Genomic DNA, 19,849 nt, shown 5'->3' on the forward strand with positions numbered 1-19,849 from the left:
TTATTAATTTCCCTCAATACTTGCTCCTTCTCCCTTATTCCCATTTGTTAATACCATCTAATCTATCATCTAAATTTAACGAATCTTAGGGAAACCATTTTCTCATCCATCTTCTTCAATTCTTTCTCTGCTCAATTTTCACTGTATAATTGGTTAATAAAACTATGTTTATTTCACCTCTGAATTTCCTCCCATATCCATTTTTTATTAGCCTCACTTTTCAATTTTGATTATCCTAGTCCAGGCTCTTCTATGATCTCACTATGACTTGTAAGAGCATTTCAAGTGATCCTTGCCTCTGTCTATAGCCTATCACCACTCACCCTCTACTTTGTGTCGGACTTAGCCTTTTTAAAATACAGTCCATCTTAATGCTAAGTACCCTGCATTGTAATTGATTATTTACTTATTACTCTGTTACTCTCTGACAGCATTTCAAAATGTTGACACTTTTGACATTTTGGACCAGATAACACTTTGTTGCAGGGGTTGGGGGATCGGTGACGAGGGCTGCCCTTTGCATTACAGGATGTTTAATAGCATCTCCGACCTCTAAGCATTAGATGCTGGTAGCATACTCTCCCTTGCTACCACTCCTCTAACCCCATCAGTGTGAGAGCCAAAAATGTCTGCAGATATTGCCAAATGTTCCCTGAGGGACAAAGTTGCCCCTGCTTAAGAACCACTGCTCTAGACTGTGAGTCCTTTAAGGACAAGGCTTGTATTTCATTGTCATGAAATCCCAGCACTGAAAACAGTATTGGGAAAATAGCAGATGTCTAATAAGAACTTTTGAACACATTAATTAATTGGTTGCCCCTTGGAAGTCTTTTTCAATCTCAGAGGGAACTGTACTTCTATTAGTTCTATACCTCTTATAATTTGTTGTGTATAGTCTGCCCCCCAAATATATGGCATGATTTCCATATATCCTAGTCATCCACAGAATAACAGCCATACAGTAGATGCTCTTCAACTATATATAATTAATAAACTAAATCCTTTAAATTTATTCTGAGAATGTTCAAATCGCTTTTTTCCCCACATTTGTTATAGGAAGTGTAATGCCCTCATAGCATGCAGGGCTTCCTTTTGTAGCATTTATGACAACTATAATTAGCAATCAATTGTATACTTGGTTACTTAATTTTCTATATAAGTTATGTGAGTGAAGACAGGTCACTTTTTAATTTTTTTTTTTTTGTATGTTGGGATCACAATTCATTATTTCTCCATGTAAGTATCCCATTATTGTAATACCACTTGGTGAATTTTGTTTGTTTTTTTGTTTGGTTGGTTGGCTTTTGTTTGTTTTTGCTTGTTTGTTTGTTTTTTTTGGAAGCGTATGGACCAGGAACCGAACCTGAATTACTCACACAGCAGGCAGGAATTCTACCACTGAACTACCCTTGCACCCCCCACTTTTTTTGTTTTATATCTGAGTTGATTAACAAAAGCCTTATGCAGAGAACATATTCAGTAAGTTATAAATTCCTGCATAACAAGTGGGTGAATGAATGAAACAATTTTATACTGTTGCTAAATAATATAGAAAACTTACATACTTGGAGAATTTAGCTCAATACATGTATCATAGCTCCCTGATTTATATGATGTAGTGATCTTTGGCCCATATTTTGTTATGCAGTTTAAAAAGTTTTCATCTTTATCAAATTAGTGAAAAAGTAATTTGCCCTTCTAAATCACTTCACAAAATAGAGAACTTCAGGCTGTCATAATTCAATACAGATGTTTGATATCCCAGACTTGCAATCTCCTATAGCTCAGCATGTTCATTTTTTTCCAGACCTAAAGAATTAGTTCACGTTCTTAATTGACATATTGACCTTGAAAACTCTAGAAATTGATCTCATCTGCCAGCTTCATTTTCTATGGCTTTATTAGCTGAGGAAATTTGGCAATAAAACATGAAACAATCATAATTAATCTACATAGTGGTGTTGTAAATTATACTGCTGTAAAATAAAAGTAATCAGTGAAATCCCTAATACTGAATTCCACAAAAAACATTTTATTCTCATATTCCACATATAAAACAAATATCTTTGGTCTATTACTGACTGAAACATATTACCCCTTTTTTATAGCCTTGGAAAAAAAATTTTTTTGAGCATTTCAGAGGACAGAATATTGTTTACAATCCTAAATTTAGTATCTTTTGAGGAATAGTCTCCCATCAAAGCAAATCAGCAGGATATCTTAAAGAATATTAAACCTAAGGGCGGGAAAAATCTCTTTTCATACACATTGCTATGTATATTTTTTCTTATCATGGATTCCTGTTGTGTCAAACGGAGATCCCAATTTTAGAGTATGCAATGGACATCAGTACTGTAGAAGTTAAGCCTCAAAATTGTTCAGGAAAGCTGAGGTATGGCCTTTCATTTGACAAGAAATTGGAAGCAAAGAAATCATAGTAAACAACCTGCCAAAAATGACCGCTAATGGAAGTATGACTTACTTTTTTATTAACTGATTTAGAATGCTCTGATCAAAATATGCCAAACCAAATTCGAAAGTGATCCTAACCACAAGCAGTCATATTAGGCACCTGTTGACTCATACATACTGTATATAACAATGACAAAGGAAATCATCTCATAAAAATGTACAGATATGAACCTGACAGGGAGGAAAAATTACAAAAATAATAAATTGTCATTTCAACTTAAAAGCCATAGATATTTATGCAGACATTTCATTTTAGCAGACAGTCTCTACTCTATGCTTTTTGTCTTTTTAATTTTTTTTAATCTTTTAATTTTTGCAGATGCACAAGTAATTCCAGGACATAAAATAAGGTTTTGAAAATTTATTTTATTTCCATCGCCAGTAGGGTCATATACAAATTCTTGCCTGGAAACTCTCTACTGCGTCAAACCTTTTGTGTTTAAATATGCAATGTTTATTTGTGTGGTGCTGTGCTGTGCTGCCCCTATTCTACACCCCATTGTTTATTTCCCTGAAAAACCCTTCCTTGCCTTTCAAAGCTCAGCTCAAGCCAACATGCCCCCCCTCTGAAGCCTTCATTAAAACTTCTAGGCCAGTTTAGCTATTTGTTCCTTCCATGAATCTAACTCCTTGGTCATTTTTTCCCCCACTATCTCCGCTCTAGACCAAATTGTGAGTGGTATTAGTGTTCACATCAATGAATGCAATCATGCATTTGCCTCTATATCCATCATACCACATTTAGACAATATTTTTGTTCTTAGGATGGATACTTTAGAGCAGCCCTGATTAGCCAGAGCAATTTCAGAGGAGAAAAAATAAAAGGTCTTAAAGCTATGATATCATGAGCTTCCATTTCTTCACCTATAAAATGGGAATAATGATATCTGGCACTGTTATAAGATCAAAATAAAATAACAAATGAAAAATGCTTTATAAATTGAAAAGTGAATTTTGATAAAATTGTTCCATGCCAATTTGCCAACTTCCCTCTCCTCTCAATTACTACCTTACATGATTAATGTAAGTCTCCCCTCCATGCATCCACTTCTGTTCATAAACAACCCTTAAGAGAAATTGCCCTTTTCTATTTTTGATTATTTTATTTCTCTCCCTGATTAGAACATAAGCTTCTGAATGGCAGGATTTTGAAATTATTTCCATACCCTTTAATACTAGCCACATAGTACAAATCCTTGGAAATAATATACATAATTGAAAAATGGAGTTTTCACCAAGGGAATACATTGTTGTGTGCTTTCAAATAGTTGAAGATCCATCATGGTGAAGAGGAGTTAAATTCATTCCGTAGAGTACACATGAGAAAGAATGGGGAGTAGATGACCTGTCAATACTGGAAAAATACTTAAAACTTTAAAAAAGATAACACCATACCCAAATAACTTTGTGTAATTGAAATATATAAAAGTAATTTATACAAATGGCTAGAAAATAGAAAGCATTAAGAAAGGCATACAACTAAAAATAAAAGCCTAACCTTATCTTTTTAGGCTGTTCCCAGAAAGAAACCACTGGTTACATTATTCTTCAAAAAGATGTTATGCGTATGAAGGTACATATGTAAGCTTAAAATGTTTACACTGCAGATACTCTCCCTATGCACTTCCTGAACCATTCTTAAATTATTGAGTCTATTTTGCTAATTTATCAACAGTGCTATCGTGAGCAGTCTTATACATATGTATTTTGAAGTGCTTTGAGGTCTTTTCTAAGTATCCAGTGTTAAAGAGGAAACAGTGAAGTAGACTTCCTTGTGAGATCATGATTTGTCCATCAGTGTAATTTTTCAAGGCTTTTCTGTAAGGTACTGCTGCATAGATGTGAGGCTAGATGGAATAACCTCAAAGGCCCCATCATCATTCTTTTAGAATTAACAAAGTTGTTTGTTGCCATTGATACAAAACAGTGCAAATCAATCTTAAACTGTATAATTTAAAATATAATAAGAAACTGTCCACTCTCTAGCCATCATTAATTAAACCAGAATCCATAGGGATCAGACTTGAGCTTCTTTATATAAGTTTCTGGGTCATTCTAATACATAATAGGTGTTGAGTATCACTGACAGAAAGGTCAAGATGTCTATATATTTATCAATAAATCTGAAAAGAAATGACTGCAACAAAGGTATAAGAACTTTAGGGGATTGACTTTATTCTCTTCTACCAAAATGTGGAGCGCATGGCAGTAATTTGAAGAGCAGAAACACAATGGAAAGAACTTTAGGCAATTCCACTTCAGTACTTGGGTGAATGCTGCTTATTTTCTCAGAGCAGGTTCACAGTCCCCTCTTCTTCCGTCTCAGCGCATGTTTTACACGGAGGAGGAAAGAGTCCAAATCTACTCGTCCTCTTTCTCATTGTTATTCATTGGTCCAAGGAAGCTGAGATGGGCATCTCAGTTTATTTAATCAGTGGTTCTCCACAAGAAGGTTAGGAATCATCTTTGTGTATCAGAACTGATATGTAGCAGCGTCTATCAGAAGAGATTAGTAGGCTGCTGTCAGGGTGGACGCTGCAGGGTAGAATGAAACCTGAAGCAAGGTTAAGTAATTGGGTTCCTGTTCAATATAAGTGCTTGTTTGTGCTGTGTAATGAAAGCTCTTTGATGCAATGGATGTCTGAATCCAAACACCTTTTGGATTTTCTGATGGGTGAAGAGATAAGGGCAAGAGAGATTTAATTTAGAACTACTGAAAAACTTTAAAGAGATTAGAAAAATTGGTAAATGTACTTTCTTTTTCAAAATCAGGATGTTTTGTTACTTATCAAGAGCAGTTATTTAAAAAAAAAACTGATAATAAAACTTTTTAGTTGGTCTTATTTTGTTGCTTTTTCTTTCTTAAATGAACTTTCAGGCTCAGGTTATGAAGAAGATAATGGAGAAACTGCTATCTCCTGGCCCATGCACCCTAACGTAAATTTAGGAAGTGATAACACTTTTGAGTCCCATTGGAGTGTCACAAAAAAGCTGTGGGCAGAGAATTGGTGAATGGAACAAACTGTATGTCTTGCTTCAATTGATAAGTTGTTCTTTCCCCCACACCCAAAGTCAATACTTACTGTGTTTTAAGGGTCTTGGCTTAAAAAAAAAAAAAAAAAGCCATTTAAACCAGTTTATTTTAACACACTAAAAATATATCTAATCAAGAAGCATGGATGTGAAGCAGCGGGTGGAATTGAGAAAACACTTTGTTTTTTTTTTTTTTTAAGCATTGTCCCAGCTAATTTTAATATGTGATTATTTGAATCTATTTACCTTCCTTTGGGGTAAAAAAAAATCTATTACAGAAATTACAAATAATTAAACAGAACTTGTCTTTTCATGCTATGCATAGTCTTTAACGCCTGATTAAACAGAAGGCTTTATTTGGAAAAAGCCATGGACCTACAAATCAGAACAGGAGAATGTCCACAACTTGGAGGAAATAAAAACTCCTTTACTTGAGCAGGGTCTGTACTTAAACTCCTTGCAATCCATGACACATTCAAAGTGTTTTGATCCCTAGGGTAAGTTACATAAATCTTGCCCTCTCAGCCTCTCCCTTTCACATCTATATGTCATTTTCTGAAGCTCCCTTCATTAGGTGATCTGCTTATTCATATTCCTTGTAGCTTTGTCCCTTCATGGAGCTTGCCTGTGCTTCTGTCCCATCTCACCTATGGTTTCTAATGTAGCAGAACAGAAGGGTCAGAGTTCTAACAAATAGACGCTTACTGAAATTAGCTTCTCCTTTGGGAACTGAACGCAAAAATGTTCATTTTGCCAAAGCAAAAGTTCAACTTCAAAATTTGTATTTAAATCTTGGTAGCATCCATGCACCTTAGAGATGTGTTTTCTCTCAAGCATGGGGTCAAAGGCACAACAGTTGATGTATTGCAGTGCTGAAGTTGGGAGTGTCTTCTTATGGACAACAGCATTTCCAGCCTTCAGCTATCCTGTGAGGGGCTGAATTAGCAATGCTTTTAAAAAGAGACAAGTGCCTTCTGGTGAGTGGCCCTTCTTCTTTAAAAATTCAGCTGTTGAACTTCCCATTTATTTCTAAATGAGGAAGGAGACCTTCTCTATTTTCCCTGATGAACTCTCGACTTCATTTTGAAACTGACAAGTTTAAACAAGATGAGAATCAGATTGCCTCTGCCTATCTCACTCTTTGGGCTCTAGCCGACAACATAATTAATGTTGCTAGAGGAGGAAGAAAAAGCTTTCTTGATGAGGACTTTTTTTCCTCACTGTCTTTTATAGGTGCAATGCTTGCAAGAATTGGTTGTCTTTTTTGACACATTACTGGGAGAAGTACCACATAAAAATGTTCTTGACTTTTTTGTTTTTTGACATATTAGTGTCTAGTTAAGCCAAAACCACTTTCATGTTTACATTTTTATGGTACATAAAGGCTTTATCATATTGAGAAAACACGAAGAAATAAAACAGTACACACATGCAATTTCCTTAGCTAGACTTTCCTTTAATATCTGATTTTCTTTGATATTTTTGTCTTCTGAATATGTTTCTTTAGAAGTTACCTACAACAAAGTGCTAGAGTTATACTACCAGTTATCTGGCATCTGTTACAGCTATCCCATCTTCACTGCCTCTGACACAATTGGTGTTATTTCTTACTAACTTGATTATTGAAATAATCTTTTATCATCAGTCTTACAAGTTCTAGCAGATTTCTGATATTTCACTGATCAGTTTCCTAGCTCCAAAATATTAAATCAAGTAAATTATTACTTACCAAATTCTTTATGAATACTTTATCTTGACATTCAAGACTCTCCATAGCAAATTTCATTTCTGACCTTCATCTTTATATGTTTCTATCTCTAGTCTCTAACTAAACTATATGTTTGCATATTCAGCCTTGCCTATGATATTAAGTCAATGTGGATTGCTTTTGCTATCCACTTAGATTTACTGTAATTTTGTGCATTTGCCAAGGTCTGGTTTACATGCCATGACATCAATAATTTCTTTTCTCTTTTATATTTTTTCTGCATCCCCTACCTACCGCCTATTACCACCATGGAGACTATATAACTTATTTCTAACTTTTCCTGTGTTTGTTCCTGTAATCACTGTCAATCTACAATATTGTGTAATATATTTATTCACATGCCCATCTGTCTCCCATACTAATTTAAGAACCATATACTAGCAGGAACAAAGTCTTAAACTTTTATCTTTTATTATATCTAGTATGCTCTCTACTTTAATAACTCTTTCTAAATATATTTGACATGCATTATAAAGACCACATTTAAATAGTTTTTTCTTATATTTATTTTTTAAGGGTCCAATTAGAATGTCATGAAAAATGTTGCTAAAACTGCAGTGGTTTCCTTCTTTAGATGCGTTCACATTCAGTCAAGAAGACAAACCAATATCTATTTTCAAAGGCAGGAAATTTTCTTTTTTTTCTTGCTAGTAATAATAATGGGAGACACTTTAATCCCACCCCCCGTTTTTTTAGTCAAATGTGGAATGGTGGGTGGTGCAATGGTGGCTCTGTGGCAGAATTCTCACTTGCCATGCAGGAGACCTGGGTTCGATTCCCAGTGCCTGCCCATGCCAAAAAAAAAAAAAAAAAAGGTGTTATGGTGTTATTTATCATGCATTAATTTGTTGTCACTGAACCTACGAAGAGGGTTTGGCTCTTTATAAGATGTGAGTATATACAGGATTGCAGATGAAGACCATGAGTATAAATCCTTTGGGGATGCTTAGATATGTGACAAAGGAAAACATTTCATTGGGATGATTATGGATGTGAAATAAGAAAAATTTTGAAAGTTCTAAAAATGACTTGAACATAAGCACTTTCTTTGTACAGATAATGTAATACCAAAGTAGCAATCTATGTAAAAATCAAATTCCAAAATTCTTATGTTGTGACCATAGTTATATTTCAAATGGCTTCTATTTGTAATCGGAATTAGGATTTGATCTAATGGATCATAAGTAAGCTGGAACTCTTTTGGCATTGGTAAATTGGAAAAATTGAGGAATATGACAAACATGTAATCACTTTTTATTAGCTTTAGATTTGTATGAAATATAGTTAATGTTTACAATGAGATTATTGCAGCTAATAATTTTCTTATAACTAAAGGAATATTCAACTGGCTATTTAGTGTATACAGTTAAAATACTTAACTAAATTTTCTTTGCCCATCTCTTCTGCCTGTAAGTCAAATTCACAGGAAATCTACTTGCATGGAATGAGAGTATCCCATGAGCCATATCAGGTTGCTACAAAATATCTATTTAGGGTCAGCCAATCTTCAACCAAGACTTAAGTTTCAGCTACATTTTTCTTTATAGTGGTATCTTCATTTTTATACACTATTATAAAATAACGTATTATGTTATAAAATATTATTTTATTATTTATTGAGTTAATGCAAATAAAGTACTCAGCAAAGTATGTTCCACAAAATAAACACTCAATAAATGCTTCTTATTACTATTGATATTATTTATTTAAATGAATGACTGGCATACCATGTACTTTATTGAACAGATCTCCTATTGATGGATACCCCTCTGAAATTCAAATGAATTTAGATTGAGATTGCTAATTCAAGTGGTTTAGTGAATAAATGGGATATTCTGGGTTTTTCAAAGGATTTATAATAAAATGAGAGGTTATATATAAAAATCTATATGGAAATCAAATCCATTTTTCCTTTGATGATTCAGTAATCACTTAAGTATCTCACAGTACTCTGGGTTCATCTGACCTCTAATTTTCATTGTACTACTGGTTTATGTAATTGTTATTATAATATGATCTCAATAAAAATAGTTTTTATAGGTTGGCTTAAATTCTAATTACATGTATCAGGTCATATTTTAACAATATCATGTGGAGTATTTGTTGAATTTTATTTGCCTCTGTTAAATAACTTTAAATACAAAATTGGGTTTCTCCTAATTTTTCATGTTACTAAAGTAGATTTTGCTTTTTAAAAAGAATCCCTCACATTAAAAGATCTTTTATATCTGAAATGTGATGTAAGAAATAGTTTTGCACAAATAAAGAGCACAAAAGGAAACATTTTCAGGGGACGGCAACTGCCTCCTCCAGGTGTTTCCCCAGATTTCCAATTTCTTAAACTAGAAGATTTCATTGTTACCAATTATGTAAATGTGGTTTATATTTGCTGCATTTTGTTGTAGACTTATTTCATGATTAAAATATGCAAAAATAAGCCTCTATGAGTTCCTTTGATTTCTGATCTTTCGTTGGTAAGTTTCCCTGCTCAAAAACATTAAATTAAGTTAATTATTACTTACCAAATTCATTATGAATACTTCATAATGAATTGTATAAGTTCGTTTTGTACTCTTGAGTTCTCAACCTTATTTCCTCAAAAAATTTAAAATGGATCAACAGCAAGTTTTCATAGCTTATGAGGATTTTTTTAATATATGCTGTATGGCAGGGATCACATTTCATTATTTTTTCCTTGTGAGTATACCATTATTGCAGCACCATTTTGTTGAATTTTTGCGTGTTTATTTTTCTTTGTAAGTACATGGGCTGGGATTCCAACCCAGGTCTCCTGCATGGCAGGAGAGAATTTTTACCACTGTACTACCCTTGCACTCTCTGCTTATGGGGATTTTAAAAGTCTCATCCTCATTACTGGGAAGGGATAGCCATAATAGAAACTTTATATATTAAGGATCCCCATTTTTTTAGTGTGTGTGTGTGTCTCTCTCTCTCTGAGAAACTATCAATCTAAAACGAACATGGTAAAACATAGAGAGCTATAGAGAGGATCTTTAAGTGAAATAACAGAACAGCTGAAAATGTTTAAAAGTAGGAGTTGAAAATTAAGGATTTTGACTATATTTTTTTAAGCCAGTGTGCTCTGATTCTACATAGCATCCTTTTAGCTTTGGTTCCATAGTCAAAGTGTTTGTTTGTTATGTTTGTGTTTACATCTGCATTTCAACTCCTTAAGAGAAGAATTTATAACTTTTAACAAATTCTAAAAAGTGAGTGCCCTTAAAAACAGGTTAAAGACACTTTTCTAGTATATTATTTTTCTTTGTACTGTGAAATATTTGTGGAGAAAGAAAAGGCATGTCATCAAAATAAATAACATGAATGAAACGTTAATATCATCTTTTATTATTCTCTTTTATGCAGAAGTGAATTTGTGATTAAAACAGAAACAAAGAAGCTTCCTCTTTTCAAGGGACATAAAATCTGGTGAGGTAAGACGTTAAACAAATAATTCTCAAAATTTTTATTTTTACTGCATCTCTCTTCACAATCAAGTCACTAAATTTCTAGTTATAAAATTGAACTTTTTAGAAATTTTTGTGATGGCCCCATAATAAGCCTGATCACTAATAGGAAACAGGTGGTATTGAGTTTTTCAGTCTGTACTTGAGAGAATTAGACCATGATAAACTGCATCCTCTTTGTTAGGCTCAGCCTTCAATAGCCAGCTAATTCTTAGGCTACTGTGCCAGATTTTGTGTTGATATTCAGTTCCATTCTGTTCTCTCTATGCTATAACCCCAAGACTGAAAGCCCGAGAACTATATTTTCCCAAATCTCTTGCCAGTATTGATTCCACCAATGAGAACTATTTACATAAGATTTGGAAAACTAATTGATCTGACAGTAGAAGGCAAAGAGATGTGTGGAGTTTTGGCAGATAAAAATTTTGCATCAACCTGCTTTGTTATTGCCACCTGTGACCATTAGGGGCCAGTTACTGCAGAGCTAGTGGAGAACCTTCCATGATCTTTCCTTCAGCACTTTGGTCTTTAAGCACTTAGTATTTACATTAAATCATTTTCTTCTTGATATTTCTAGAATAGATTTGTTTTCCCGAATGAGCTCAGACTAGAATACTTTACTTACTCGTAAATATGTAACAATCAAATAGCTAAATTTTGCTTCGTGTATGATCTGGTTGATTAAATGCACATTTCCACAGGACCTCTATATGTATTCCAAAAAGTTAGAAAATGACAAAAATTGGGAAATCCTTATTTCCATTCCATAATTTGCATACTTATTTGGGTGAAGTTGTTTTTTTGTCCCCCTTATAGTAGTTTTTCATGATATATCACTCCAAGACTCCAATTTCAGCCTCCCTTAGCTTCAGAACCATGTTTTTGAGTTGCCTTCTACGTGTTCCCTTTAGGTTGTCCAAATCGGATCCCTGAATCATCGTTTGTAAATATCACAGCCATTATTACGACTCACATACGAATTATTCCCTCTGATTTTGTTGTTTGCATTAATAAAGATGTCAGCAGTCACCCTTCTACCTTTAAGTCATGTCATTGATTTATTAAAATCTATTGCAGCTGGATCTGTCTTTCTCATTATTACCATAATAATCATTTGAAGACGCAAATTCTGCTATAAAGGGAGAATTGTGTGGGGAGGACACTTAGATTTGTGCTATAGTAGCTGACCCTCACAGATACTAGAGATGGATGATGCCTAGAGTGATAACACCAGCCTTAAGTTAAAAGTATTAATAAATAATAGCTATTTTGAGGCCAGAAGAGATACACTAAAAAAGAAAAGTCTGATCATATAAATTATTTGTCAAAGATCTATTGGCATCCCTCAGATTGTTTTATTTCCTCAATGATTTTTTTCATTATTCAGCGAGCCCCACGAGGACATGGGAGTATAACTTTATTCTAAATAGACACCCCAGTGCCTAGCACATAGCAAATACGCACGTAATATTATTGAATGACAGGGTGAACACTGTAAATGCAATGTCCCAAGGGAAATGACAGTTCGATCACACTGTACAATTGTCAGATTATATCTGAACGATTGTGATAATTCTGGATATAATATTAACAAACTGAAATGCATATTTAATATATTGCATTTAGTACTAGTACTTTCAGGAATAGGTTTTATATCTGTATCCCTGATGTTCATATCGTAGGGCAAAGTCACAGGGTTGATGCCCAACAAATGCTTCTTGTATTGAATAGGTCCAAGTCAGATACCAGGCTAACCATAATATTATATAAGTAAAGGGTAAGAAGTGAATGATATTTAATATGAAATTGAGAAGAAACTAACTTGTTGACTTTTTAAATATTTAAAATGTTTTAATATGGAAAAGAAATTAAGCTCACTTTACATTCCGCTGAATGTTAAAATGGGGCTAAAATGTTGAAATTTTTCCAGCAAAGAATAGAGAGATATAAAGTATGAGATAGAGTATTATTGTCTTTCTCTTGGTAAGACATAGGGCTTATAAGTTTTTACATAGCCTGTTTTGTGTAATTTATAAAAACTACTTGTAAGTATTATATTAACATTTTAAAGCAGTATTAATGACAGTGACCCTAGCTACCATCGCAAGCAAAACAATTACTGTAATACATTTCTTCATAAAATCCATAAAAAGGTGTTCTGAATTACCAGGGAGCTTCCCATATAGTGATCTAGAGACCGAGACTCCTTTTTATTCTAACTTTTCCCTCTTCTGTGGCCTGAGGGTCCTTTACATTCAGCCAATGAATGAATGGCTGTACATATCACTTATACTCACATTGATTGGAAATCGATCTCATAGCCAAATCTCACTGCCAGAGAGGCTGAGAAATGCAATCAAGCTGTGTGCACAGGAAGAGAGAAGAGAAGGAAATGGGTTTACTATGCATGCTTATTTCCAGTCTCTGACATAGCATATAAGTCTCAGACTTGGGATAAATAGAGTTTTGTCTGACTCAAAACCCACCAAATTCTTTCTGCTATAGCATGGAGGTATCATGTGAGTACAAAGTGCTGGTTGTATGTGGACAGAGGGGTGATAGAACCCTGCCAGACTTGTGATCAGAGCCTACATCACCAGCCACAAATGAATTATTTCCACTGGTTTCACTCTTGTGTTAATGTAATGTAGAGATGTTATCTATATTAAAGTGGCTCTCAGACAAAATGAACTCTGAGGTCCACATAACTCCTATGCCCAGCTTCAGGTTGCATTTTATTTAATGGGCATTTTATTTTGGGGTGTAGTGGTAGTAAGGTGACCACTGGATGTTTTTAATCAAGAGAGTGGCTGGATGAAATCTATGGTTTTAGGAATATTATTTTCTTCCATTGCAATGTGCGTTCAACTCAATAAATCAGAAGGCCTGAGGTACAGTAGTCATTTGCGTGTGTGTGCATGTGTGAAGAATGGCAAAATATTACATAAACTTAAATAGAAGAGAATTAGTTCAAAATTATTTCACTTCACTTAGTATATACTGACATTTAATCATTGACAACTTAGAGTCCAGATTGCTACAATGCATAATGTATAAAGTACTGATTTTAATTCTACCTCTGTATCTGATTACAAAAGTTGGCATAAAAATATGTGCTGCTCTGAGAATTAAAATATCATGAGAGAGTGAGTGCACTTGATGGGATTATGATTCTTATATTTAAGAAATAGAAAAATTAATGTTAAAATGGAAATAGCAGTTCTTTCTGTATTTTTGAGATTTCTGTAAAAGAGTCGATAAACTTTTAGGTTACTGATCGATATATTGTACTATACATATATTGCACTATACACATCTTCATCTAATTTTTCACATTTGAGGAAGTTTCTCTTTTATGATAATCAGGGCTGCATATTCTATATTTGCAAGAGTTTTGAGCCTTTCAAACTCTCTTTTAATGTTGATGGTTTATTTTATCATTTTATCTTTTACATGTGGTTAAGCAGTTTTATATATTTATATTGCCAATCTTCTCAAGACAATCTATAAACTGTGAATTGTTCACTTTTTTGTCTCCAAATACATTGTTGCCTTTATGAAGCTAGAAATAAAATTTCTAATTATTTCATAATTGAATATACACTAACCTCATGGAATGTGCATTCAAGCAGTACCCGAAAATTACTTTATGAATAAAAACATACAGAGAGCTTAATATTTTATAAAACATATTTTTGAAATGTGCATATTGATGGAATATGAAAAAAAAACCCTCAACTATGCTTATGTTGAATAGCCAACTTAATTCTACTGTATGAGAGAAGACATTTCCAGAATATAAATAAAGGGTAACTTCAGTTTGTGTAATATGGGTGCCAAAAGCAGTGCTTTGAACAATGAAGAAATACATTTTTAAAGAATACAAACCATATATGAGTGCTATATAGCATTTGGGAAATGAGAGATGAATTATTAGATAAGCCAATAAAGTTCAATTGTTTTTTGACAAATTATTCCTTGGAAAATTGTTTGTGATTATTATCACATAGTCTCTAGTATCAAAGGAAATAATATTATAGCAAAATATCAGTATCTGCCTCAATATCACTTTTCTTCCCAAGCTAAGTTATTCTCTCTCTCTACACAATCTGTGTCATCATGACCCTAACATGAAAAGAATCAAGGTCCCTTAGGTCAATATCCTATAATAAGTGTTAGTTCTATTCTGGAAAATTGCCATGCCATGACCTGCACTCTGTAACTCAGTGGTAAATAGATCCCAATTTTAAGCTACTTTTGCTTAGGTCTAACCAGTCTCCAAGCCTCCTAACTTCAGTCTTGAATCCTGCCTATATATATTACCCCTCTGTCTAAGACTTTGTTTTCTGCTTACAGATTTTACTGATGCTAATTATTTGCTTCCCTCCCTGCTGAGATCTCCACAGATTGTTGCCTTCAAAACAGCCCTTTTCCCTGCTTCATATATCTGTTGAATTACTCTTTATATGTGTACTAAACTTGCTTTATGAAGGTTATGTGAGCTGCTTACCTAGATTTCCAGGTCTGTTACTATCCCCTCTCAATACTACATCCATGGTTTTCCCACGTAAAACTAAAATCTAATGTCATCTTATCAAATCCTAAAACTATCAAAGAAATATGCTGCAGAGAATCTATTTAGCTGTGAAACTTTGTGAAGGGCACACTTTGTGCACTAAAATGAATGTGTGTCATACATAATCTGGACAGGGATAGGATGAAAAAAGGAGTGATTTGACAGAATCCTGTCAATGTTCACTAATTCGATGGGGTCAAAACTAGAGGTCAGAAAAAAAAAAACTGGAATAAATGAGCATCTCCCCTGTAGAAACCCTTTGAGCAGTTCAGATCAGTGCTTGGGGATGAGTGTCCCAAGAGCACATGTGGCCATTATTAACAGAACTGGTTGAAACCATCTCCTTGATGGTTTGAAGTTTAGCATTGTGATCCATGGTGCAGAGTCACCAGAATGAGGTGCCACACAGTCAAACCATTTATGTGGAGTTAATGTCAGATCAAGCAATATCAGTAAGAATAAACTGCAATTCTGTCAGGTCCAGAAATAGCACTTCACTGCTGAGACTGTCCATATACCAGCATTCTACCCAGGCTCCATTGGCTCCTGGGTCCCAGAACTTGACATGTAAACGGGATCAAGCAGCTCTGCAGCTGAACATACTGTAGGAGTCCCTACACTCAGTAAAGGATGTCTCCTATTTAAGGCAGAATGCATAGGCTTCTTGTTCAGGATGGAGAAAACCTTTTGAAAAGGAAAAATAATACAATGCTCTCAAGCCTATGAATTTTTTCACTATTAAATGAAGAATATAACATTCAAAAGACAAAAACATATGTTTAAAATAAATGTTAACTACAAAGCAAAACAAAGCTTCAGCAGCATCTACTGAGGGGATACTATGAGAGCTGAAAGGCAAGTTGGTAATGAAACACGCTAAGATAACTTAGAAGGTGGATATTCCAAAAGCAAATTTTAGGAAATGAATATTCCACCCAAATATTATAACATCTGAGAAAAGAAAGGGATGACTCACACTATAGAAAGTCTAATTGGAAAATCAGTGGAAGTTTGAGCTTGAAATTCTTTCTCAAATCGCAGAGATAAGAAAGAATTAAGAATAGTAAGGGAGAGGTTATTAGATAAAAAGAACAGAAATTTAGTTTATAAACAATTGATATTCTTAAAGAAGAGACAGGAATAAGTGGAAGATTGATCTCTGAACTTTGGACATAGACCAGGGAACCAACAGATGACTAAAAAGAATTCCTGAATGGGAAAATTGAGGTATAAAAGTCCTGTTTATATATATATGCAGACAATTTAATCATAGGATTAAAAATAATAAAATATTGAAAAATAATTACCATATAAACAGATAATTAAATATAAATCCTTATAAATATGATTAACATACTACAACAAAAAGGCCAGAATTATTCCGAAGAGAGTGGAGAGTTGCTATTTTTAAAAGTCACAAGCAAGTTTTAATATTGCTGGTTATAGCATGCACACTGACATTCAGAAGCAGAAAAGTCCATGAGAAGGCAAGATACAGATATTAAAATTTAGAATATTTAGTGAGTGATAGACAGAATATAGCGCTGTAACTTAGGGAAGAGACTATAATCCGAAGGGCTTAGAGAGGACTCAGTCAGAGAAGATAGGACCTAAGAGTACGTTTCAGAGTAATTTTGAGTCAAACAGACCCAGACCTAGGTTTAAATTCTATCTCTATTAATTACTTATTAATTAATTAATTAGTTTATAACCAATTAATTACTGGACTAGAGATAAGTTATCTGATTTTCTTATCTATGTAAAGGGAGAAAAGAAAAAGTAAAAGAAAATTCTTGTGCCATGGACCCGTTGTGAGGGCCAAATGAGATAGGGTGTGAAAGGCATGATATTTTGGGGGCCAGTGAAGAGCATTGATTAGTTATAGGGTATAACCAGTTATACTGACTCAATTAACTTTAAAAAGCTCAGGACCTTTTATTTGTATAGCATAGCATTTTATTTTTATTAAAAATGCACACATAGCTGGGGAAGTAAAACATTTTAAAGTATCCTTGGCCACTTTATAATTTTTTATTGTGGATATTGTTTTATATACAAAACTGGATGCAGAGTTTGATGGTCAGGAGTGTATGTTGGGGATGGGATGGGGGGGTGGGTATAGGTGGGAAAGGAAAGAATCATGAAGGCTTTAACTTTCATCAAAGTACCCATCAAAGAAATGTAAAAAATGTAGACTGGGGACCTCGAGGACAACCTTTGGGTACACATTTCAGTTTTCCTTAACTTTGGGGTTAGAAATGTATCCGAGTCAAACTTAACAGGATAAGTTGTATATTAGAGATAGTTTTAAAAACTTATTTGTTTTACCAAGAGATCTACTTGTGCCCTTCATCTAAGGACATTGACCAGTGTTCACTGGTTCTTAATATACAGACAAGAATCCAGTATCCCTCAGGAATTTTAGGGCAAAAATGAAGTTTTATCTTCGAATAACTTTTGACATTTTATTACATCCACCAACAAAGAAAAATGTATGGATAAATTCATTTGGCTTATGAGAATGCAGCAAAATAAATCCTGAAATCATGGATAGTTGGAGTTCAACCTAGCTTAGAATCTTCTCATCCAACTTTAGACATTATTAGAAACCTCTTCTGTAAGTTCCTACTGATGAAAACCACTGGTTATCAACCTTTCCTTTTTAAAGAAATATAATTTATTTTTCTTCTATTAAAAAGAATCCAGGGTGGGCCACGGTGGCTCAGCAGGCAAGAATGCTTGCCTGCCATGCCATAGGACCCGGCTTCGTTTCCCGGTGCCTGCCCATGTGAAAAAAAAAAAAAAGAAAAGAAAATGAGTCCAGCATGCAGACAAGTGAAAATTAGACCAATTTTGAAGTTAGGGAGGGAAGCCTGGAATTCCTTCTCAGCCTTCCCCCTCTTACATCCCTCTTGCCCGATTTGACAAACCTAGAAGACAGCTAAATTCATCTTACATCCTTGCAGAGAGTTTGGGAATTCTCTACCACATGAGAGAGCCTATTATAATATTGCACTTTTCTACTAAAATAATGCATTGCCACCAGCTCCTATGATTTCACTCTCCTTATATTTTGGTTTATACTTTGCAACCGAGTTACTGTGAGATATTTAATAAATACTTCCAACTCTCTTCGGCTCCATGCTTCTATTTCCAATTCTCATCAAAACACTATTCATTATCCTACTGTAAATGAAAAAGCACTTTAACGCGTTTTCCAAAATTACATATAAATGCATAATAAATTTAGAAATTGAAGCTATCCTTTTAAAGATTCAGCTGAATCAGAAATGGGGGGAGAGCTTATGGAGAAAATTAATGTGCGTACATACACCCATGCATGTGAGAGGGAGAGAGAAGGTGAAAAGTATATGTAACCAGTTCTGCAGGTTTCTTGAATATTTGGAAACCAATGTAGCTCACATTTTCAAAAGTGCTCCATCTGTCAGTTTGAGCTTGATACTTTGACCTCAGAACTCATGATAACTATTTTACATTACTCCGTGATACCAAATCCTGATGCCCGCAATAGGTCCTGCGCTTAAGTTTGTGAAACAATCTAATGGAGAATCTTCTAAGTACTACTGGGTCATGATGCAAAAAGGATGTACATTTTGGAAGATTGTGTGCTAATTTGCTAGCTGCCATAATGCTGTATAACAGAAATGGAAGGGCTTTTAAAAAGGGGAATTTATTCAGTTGCTAGTTTATAGTTCTGAGACTGTAAAAGTGTCCAAACTCAAGCAAGGCTTCGAAATTTCTAATCTAAGGCATCCAGGCAAAAATATCTTGGTTAAAGAAGACCAATGATGTTTATGTTTTCTCTCTCAACTGGAAAGGCACATGGCAAACATGGTGATGTCTGCTAGCTTTCTCTCCTGGTTTCTTCTTTCATTTAGCTCTGCTAGTGGCATTTTCCTTTTTCATCTCCAAATGTCTCTGGCAGCGTGAGCTCTCCTGGTTCTTATGGCTCTGCCATCACTCTTGCTCTCTCCAAAATGCTGCTTTTTTTTTTTTTTTAAAGAATTCCAGTAAACTAATCTAGACCCATCTGGAATGGGTAGAGTCACATCTCCTGCTAATTAATACCCACAATTGGGCAAGTCACATTTCCATGGAGATAATCTAATCAATTCTCCAAACGAAAGTGCTGGACTAAATTAAATTACAAGAAACACTGCCTCCACATGATGGGATCAGGATTAAAACATGGCTTTTCTAGGGTACATAGTCATTTCAAACCAGTACAATTAATTATTGGTAAGGCAGAATAGAGAGAATGAGGTGAATCAGAAAACTGGCTTCATAGACTATTAGCCTGAAATGAGATGTTAAGTGCCTAGATTAGAATGACATTAGAACTGGCATTTCTGGTTGGCATTTTCAAAGTAAAATTTAATCATGTTAAATATTAATGGTGACAGGGAAGAGTATAAGAAATAATTTCAGATTTTTGAGCTTGGTACAGGGAAGAGAGTAAGAAATGATTTCAGATTTTTGAGCTTGGTAGATCAA

General features: G+C 34.3%; 1 long non-coding RNA gene across 1 annotated transcript in view; it reads left to right on the forward strand.

The window, feature by feature from the left end:
* The window catches only part of LOC143664585 (uncharacterized), a 116,345-nt gene extending 104,597 nt beyond the window's left edge, over window positions 1-11,748 (forward strand). Inside the window, exons 2-3 of the long non-coding RNA XR_013166527.1 lie at window positions 10,658-10,725; window positions 11,670-11,748. This is a non-coding gene — a long non-coding RNA (uncharacterized LOC143664585). The remainder of the gene's footprint in view (window positions 1-10,657; window positions 10,726-11,669) is intronic.
* Window positions 11,749-19,849: the final 8,101 nt, after the last annotated feature.

The sequence above is a fragment of the Tamandua tetradactyla genome, chromosome 20 (assembly GCF_023851605.1).
Source record: "Tamandua tetradactyla isolate mTamTet1 chromosome 20, mTamTet1.pri, whole genome shotgun sequence".
Classification (NCBI taxonomy): Eukaryota; Metazoa; Chordata; class Mammalia; order Pilosa; family Myrmecophagidae; genus Tamandua; species Tamandua tetradactyla.